The sequence below is a fragment of the Schistocerca americana genome, unplaced genomic scaffold (genome assembly GCF_021461395.2).
Source record: "Schistocerca americana isolate TAMUIC-IGC-003095 unplaced genomic scaffold, iqSchAmer2.1 HiC_scaffold_47, whole genome shotgun sequence".
Classification (NCBI taxonomy): Eukaryota; Metazoa; Arthropoda; class Insecta; order Orthoptera; family Acrididae; genus Schistocerca; species Schistocerca americana.
In genome coordinates, this window is record NW_025726203.1 from 267,501 (window position 1) to 275,000 (window position 7,500).

Consider the following 7,500-nt stretch of genomic DNA (forward strand, 5'->3'; position numbering starts at 1 on the left):
ACCTCGAACGCGCATATGACCGCGTATGGCATTCCGGTCTCCTCTTCAAGCTCCAAACCTTCGCCCTTCCCATTAACTACGTTCGTCTGATCGGTTCCTTTCTCTCCCGCCGTCCTTCCTATGTCACCATCCATAACACCGATTCCTACACCTTTTTCCCCTCCGCCGGTGTGCCCCACGGCTCCGTCCTCTCCCCCCTTCTGTACCTTTTGTACACGGCGGACATGCCGCCGCCGTCGCCCCCCGTCCACCTCCTTCAGTTTGCCGATGACACCGCCTTCCTCGCCCTTGCCCCCACCCTGCAACGCTCCCAACGCCTTCTCCAATCCCATCTTGACCGGTTCACCGCTTGGTGCAACCAGTGGTTGCTCAAGGTCAATCCCTCCAAAACCCAGGCGATCATTGTAGGCAAAACCACCCCTTCCTTCCGCCTCCTTGATTTCTATCTCACCGTCTATGGCCGTCCTATCGCCCTCACTCCCACCCTTAAGTACCTTGGCGTCACCCTCGACCGTCGCCTCTCCTGGACTCCCCATCTCCAGACAATCCAAGCCAAGGCACGTTCCCGACTCCGTCTCCTCAAGCTCCTTTCCGGCCGAACGTGGGGTTTGGACCCCTCCACCATCCTCCACACCTATAAGTCCCTCATCCGCCCTATCCTCTGTTACGCCCATCCAGCCTGGATCTCCGCCCCCCCTTCCTTTTATAAATCCCTCCAAATCCTTGAACGCCATGCTCTCCGCCTTGCCTATCGCATCCGTCTCCCTTCCCCCACGCGGATCCTGTATGACCTTATCCCCTTCCCCCACCTCCTCCTCTTCCTCGAAAGGCTACGAATCCTCTACACCTCCCGTAAACTCGATCCTCCTCACCCGCTCGTCTCCCCGATCCTCTCCCACCCCCGCCCGCTGCCGCGCCTGTACTCCCATGTCCCACCCGGTCTCCATCTCTCCACCCTCCTTACCCTCTCCCAAGGTGGTTTCCGCCAGCTCCCTCTCCCTGATGATGTCCTCATCCCCTCCATCTACCCCTCCTATCAACTTTGACCCTGCCCCCCCTCCCTCCTGGTGTCCTTTCCCTGCGGCACCCTCCCTCCTTTCTCTTCCCTTCCCTTCTCTCTCCTTTTCCCCCATCCCCTCCCTCCACCCCTCTTCTTCCGGGCTTCCCCTCCCCCTTCCTCTCTCCCCCATCTTTCCCCAGCCCGTGGCGTCCCTGCTCTCCCCTCTCGCTTTCCCTCTCCCCCTCCTCCTCCTTCTCCTCCTCCTCCTCCTCCTCTCTTGGCAGGTCCCCGGACTCGCACACGCATCGTGAACTTTCACGCGCCGGAGATCATCGCCCTCGGATTAGTGTCTGTGCCGTCGTGTCTGTGCCTCAGTGTTTTTCGCCGTCCACGCTCCTTTGTTCACGTGTGTCATCTACCTCGTCAGTGTTTGTGCCCAGTGCCGCCGGTTTTTCTTGTTTGTTTCGTCACGTGTGAACGGCTTCATGTTTTTTAACTATTGTATCTCCTGTTTTTTAACCGCCATTCTGTTACTTGTCTGTCTCCTTTTCTTTTTTCTTGTACTGCTTATGGCTGAAGAGCGGAGTACACTGTTCCGCTGCCAGCCCACCTTGTATGGGGTGTCCAAATTACAATAAAGAAAAAAAAAAAAAAAAAAAAAAGAGGTACGTCCAATATGCGACATTCCCGCTGTCCCTATACATGAGCTGCGAGCTGTACCAGTTACGAGCTAGAGACGCGATCGCGTTGCTCTCTGTACGAATGCCGATGCTGAGCGGTCAGCTAGGAGGCGCTCCATCCATGTCGGTACCGGTGAGCGTTGCACTCGCAGTCGCAAAAACGTACGGCAAGTATATTACTCGGAAGAGTCAATGACAGTCCACGCCCCCCTGCGTGGGAAGAGTCTTTCTAGGCCATGACCCACCGGAAGGGCGCAGCGTCCCCCACCCCAGACATGTGACGTCACACCATCGGTATTGACGACTAGACTGATTCCTTATAATCATTTGCCATACACCGGTGGAAGCTGCCGAGACGAGTAACTACATAGCGGGCTCGCCGTGTCACTAATGTACAGAGATACAACAGTTTCGACTGGAACCGGATTAAACGTATACACGGCGCTGATTAGTAATAGATAGAGCCATCAGAATACAGATAATGTATACAACTGTCCGTATACATGCTGAAAGACTCTGCTCACAATCACAACCACACGTCAGCCACACACCCTTATCACGCACTACTCTCTGCCTGTAACACGCACACAGACAATATGTAAGCACCAGCATGGAACAACACCCAGTGCATCCTCTCCGCCACATTAGACAATCCACACTGTCATAACCAGACTGGGAGGTCCACTCAGAAAACAGAATATCCCACCCACCCGACAACCACCATTGCTCAGCCAAGCCACCAACACCCACACATGTCCTACACAGGGGTGCACCCAACATCACAATACTGCCTCCTCTCACAGCACACAAACAATGGCAGGAATGAAAGACACAGGTCTGCCACAAGCATGGAATGAGAGCGCCGCCTGTCATGAGCCAAAGGTGCATCCTGACGTGGCAAATCAGATGATGCCGCAGGCATCCACTTACTATAATCACAATCAACAAACCGGCCGCCCCGCCCCCCATTAAACCTTTCCTTACAACAATGTGTACCTTAACCTAACCTATATCGTACCGTAACCTAACCTATATCGTACCGTAACCTAACCTATATCGTACCGTAACCTAACCTATATCGTACCGTAACCTAACCTATATCGTACCGTAACCTAACCTATATCGTACCGTAACCTAACCTATATCGTACCGTAACCTAACCTATATCGTACCGTAACCTAACCTATATCGTACCGTAACCTAACCTATATCGTACCGTAACCTAACCTATATCGTACCGTAACCTAACCTATATCGTACCGTAACCTAACCTATATCGTACCGTAACCTAACCTATGTCGTACCGTAACCTAACCTATGTCGTACCGTAACCTAACCTATGTCGTACCGTAACCTAACCTATGTCGTACCGTAACCTAACCTATGTCGTACCGTAACCTAACCTATGTCGTACCGTAACCTAACCTATGTCGTACCGTAACCTAACCTATGTCGTACCGTAACCTAACCTATGTCGTACCGTAACCTAACCTATGTCGTACCGTAACCTAACCTATGTCGTACCGTAACCTAACCTATGTCGTACCGTAACCTAACCTATGTCGTACCGTAACCTAACCTATGTCGTACCGTAACCTAACCTATGTCGTACCGTAACCTAACCTATGTCGTACCGTAACCTAACCTATGTCGTACCGTAACCTAACCTATGTCGTACCGTAACCTAACCTATGTCGTACCGTAACCTAACCTATGTCGTACCGTAACCTAACCTATGTCGTACCGTAACCTAACCTATGTCGTACCGTAACCTAACCTATGTCGTACCGTAACCTAACCTATGTCGTACCGTAACCTAACCTATGTCGTACCGTAACCTAACCTATGTCGTACCGTAACCTAACCTATGTCGTACCGTAACCTAACCTATGTCGTACCGTAACCTAACCTATGTCGTACCGTAACCTAACCTATGTCGTACCTTAACCTAACCTATGTCGTACCTTAACCTAACCTATGTCGTACCTTAACCTAACCTATGTCGTACCTTAACCTAACCTATGTCGTACCTTAACCTAACCTGTATTGCGCCTTAACCTAACCTGTATTGCGCCTTAACCTAACCTGTATTGCGCCTTAACCTAACCTGTATTGCGCCTTAACCTAACCTGTATTGCGCCTTAACCTAACCTGTATTGCGCCTTAACCTAACCTGTATTGCGCCTTAACCTAACCTGTATTGCGCCTTAACCTAACCTGTATTGCGCCTTAACCTAACCTGTATTGCGCCTTAACCTAACCTGTATTGCGCCTTAACCTAACCTGTATTGCGCCTTAACCTAACCTGTATTGCGCCTTAACCTAACCTGTATTGCGCCTTAACCTAACCTGTATTGCGCCTTAACCTAACCTGTATTGCGCCTTAACCTAACCTGTATTGCGCCTTAACCTAACCTGTATTGCGCCTTAACCTAACCTGTATTGCGCCTTAACCTAACCTGTATTGCGCCTTAACCTAACCTGTATTGCGCCTTAACCTAACCTGTATTGCGCCTTAACCTAACCTGTATTGCGCCTTAACCTAACCTGTATTGCGCCTTAACCTAACCTGTATTGCGCCTTAACCTAACCTGTATGGCGCCTTAACCTAACCTGTATGGCGCCTTAACGTAACCTGTATTGCGCCTTAACGTAACCTATATTGCGCCTTAACGTAACCTATATTGCGCCTTAACCTAACCTATATTGCGCCTTAACGTAACCTATATTGCGCCTTAACCTAACCTATATTGCGCCTTAACCTAACCTATATTGCGCCTTAACCTAACCTATATTGCGCCTTAACCTAACCTATATTGCGCCTTAACCTAACCTATATTGCGCCTTAACCTAACCTATATTGCGCCTTAACGTAACCTATATTGCGCCTTAACCTAACCTATATTGCGCCTTAACCTAACCTATATTGCGCCTTAACGTAACCTATATTGCGCCTTAACGTAACCTATATTGCGCCTTAACGTAACCTATATTGCGCCTTAACCTAACCTATATTGCGCCTTAACCTAACCTATATTGCGCCTTAACCTAACCTATATTGCGCCTTAACCTAACCTATATTGCGCCTTAACGTAACCTATATTGCGCCTTAACGTAACCTATATTGCGCCTTAACGTAACCTATATTGCGCCTTAACGTAACCTATATTGCGCCTTAACGTAACCTATATTGCGCCTTAACGTAACCTATATTGCGCCTTAACGTAACCTATATTGCGCCTTAACCTAACCTATATTGCGCCTTAACGTAACCTATATTGCGCCTTAATGTAACCTATATTGCGCCTTAATGTAACCTATATTGCGCCTTAATGTAACCTATATTGCGCCTTAATGTAACCTACGTTGCGCCTTAACGTAACCTACGTTGCGCCTTAACGTAACCTACGTTGCGCCTTAACGTAACCTACGTTGCGCCTTAACGTAACCTACGTTGCGCCGTAACGCAACCCACGTTGCGCCGTAACGTAACCCACGTTGCGCCGTAACGTAACACACGTTGGGCCTTAACCCAACACACGTTGGGCCTTAACCCAACACACGTTGGGCCTTAACCCAACACACGTTGGGCCTTAACCCAACACACGTTGGGCCTTAACCCAACACACGTTGGGCCTTAACCCAACACACGTTGGGCCTTAACCCAACACACGTTGGGCCTTAACCCAACACACGTTGGGCCTTAACCCAACACACGTTGGGCCTTAACCCAACACACGTTGGGCCTTAACCCAACACACGTTGGGCCTTAACCCAACACACGTTGGGCCTTAACCCAACACACGTTGGGCCTTAACCCAACACACGTTGGGCCTTAACCCAACACACGTTGGGCCTTAACCTGCTCTGTAATTGTCATACGACGCGTTAAATTAGTGTAGTGTTGCCTAACTGCAACCCCCGCAATATAGTTTGCTACTCGCACTGCCCGGTCCCCAGTGTATCGCTTCATGTTAAACACCTTGCAGCTATACACTGTAATGTGGATGGCAGCAGGACGTACATGCTCAATGCCCTTTGCAGTTGTTCATTGGCATTTGCAGTTGTTCATTGGCATTTGCATGGCGAAGCACTTAGCCTACGCTGTGGTACGGCCTGTGTCAACTGTCCGCTGATGTTGTACGTCCAAATCACACACTGTACTGCACATTGGTCCTCATGTACTGAATGATACATCGTGGTACATGTGACCGTACAACGACTGCGCCAACAACGGCGAACCATGCGGTCCAAATGTTGTGCACTCAGCTACGTGTCGTCTCCCTATAAGAGCTGGATTGCAGTGTGGTATGCCCTGGATGGCGATCAGCATGAGCCGTCTGTTGATGTAGTGGCGCGTGTTGTCAGACGTAGTCGTCTCTTCTCACACACCGTGATAGCATGGTGCACTGCGTTCCACATCTGCGACATGCGACAGAGGCCGGTTGACAGTCGTTCGCGCAATGGACATCGCATACGTACGGGGGCCACCTTCCACGTGTTCGCGAAGCGTGCACATGTTGTTGCGTGTATGTGGGCAGACATAGTGTGTCGTGACACCTGACACAGGCATGCAACAATCGTTGAATTTGCAAATGGCGATGGACGCCTACGTTTGCTGGTGACGTTACGCAAATGAACAACTGGTAAACCGTTGTGGTGCGGTTGTTCTCGCTAGAGGTGAATCAGTGATGGCGACGATCGGTTGAGCTACCAACCGGTTGTTCCAGCGATACCCACCATGCCCACGAACGTGAATGGCATCTGGGTGTGAAGCGATACGCGGCGGTGGCTGGGTGGGACCGTCCCCGGCCGGTGAGGGGGGGCCTCCCGGCGTGCTGGCCGCGCGGTGCGTGGGCGCACGCGCTACAGCCGGCTGGTGGGGGCGGCCAGTGGCAGGCGCGCCGGCCGACGGAGGCGGCAGGCGGCGCAGCTGCGCGCCGGCGCACCCTGCACGCGGCGCCGTGCGGCCAAAGTAGGTCCTCGCGGGCCCGGTGCGAAGCGCGGTGGACATCTGCAGTGTGCTGGTCCGATTGAGGACTGTGTGCGCTGAGGATGCGCCGCCGCCCGGCGCTCGGCGCCGCGACGCCGTCTGCTGCTCGGTCGCCTCTGCGGTTCTCGCAGGTGGTTTGTATCGCAGCTGTGCGGACGTGTTGGCGCGTGCGCTGTGCTGGGAGAGTTCGCTTCGGCACCCAAGTGGGGCTTTTGTCCTTCTGTGGCGCTGGCGTTGGAGCTGCCGGTCACCGTAGGTGGCGCGTGTTGTCTCCCGCCGGCAATGCCACGACAGCACGCTCCCGGGCCTCTGTCGGCAGCGGCAAGCTCAGTTGGGAGCACGGGTGGTCGCACCTAAAGCGTCTACTCGCCAAACTCCGGGCGATTGCGCCTCTCTCGAACCCGACCAAGTACTTAGGACGGCGCTGCGCGCCGCCGGGACCTGAGAGGGTTTCGAGGTGTATGGTGCAGGGGAGCTCAGCCTCCTCCTGTTTGCAGAATAATTGAGCGGACGCTTGCGTGTTCGCGCGGGCCCCCGGGACACACTCCCGGGCGGCCGGCTGCTCAGCTCTAGTTGACGCAGCTCCCTGGTTGATCCTGCCAGTAGTCATATGCTTGTCTCAAAGATTAAGCCATGCATGTCTCAGTACAAGCCGCATTAAGGTGAAACCGCGAATGGCTCATTAAATCAGTTATGGTTCCTTAGATCGTACCCACGTTACTTGGATAACTGTGGTAATTCTAGAGCTAATACATGCAAACAGAGTCCCGACCAGAGATGGAAGGGACGCTTTTATTAGATCAAAACCAATCGGTCGGCTCGTCCGG

General features: G+C 52.2%; 1 non-coding gene across 1 annotated transcript in view; it reads left to right on the forward strand.

Annotated features, from left to right (window-relative positions):
- Positions 1 to 7,256: 7,256 nt before the first annotated feature.
- LOC124584206 overlaps positions 7,257 to 7,500 on the forward strand; it is a 1,910-nt gene continuing 1,666 nt past the window's right edge. Inside the window, exon 1 of the ribosomal RNA XR_006974608.1 lies at positions 7,257 to 7,500. This exon is cut by the window's right edge and continues 1,666 nt beyond it. This is a non-coding gene — a ribosomal RNA (small subunit ribosomal RNA).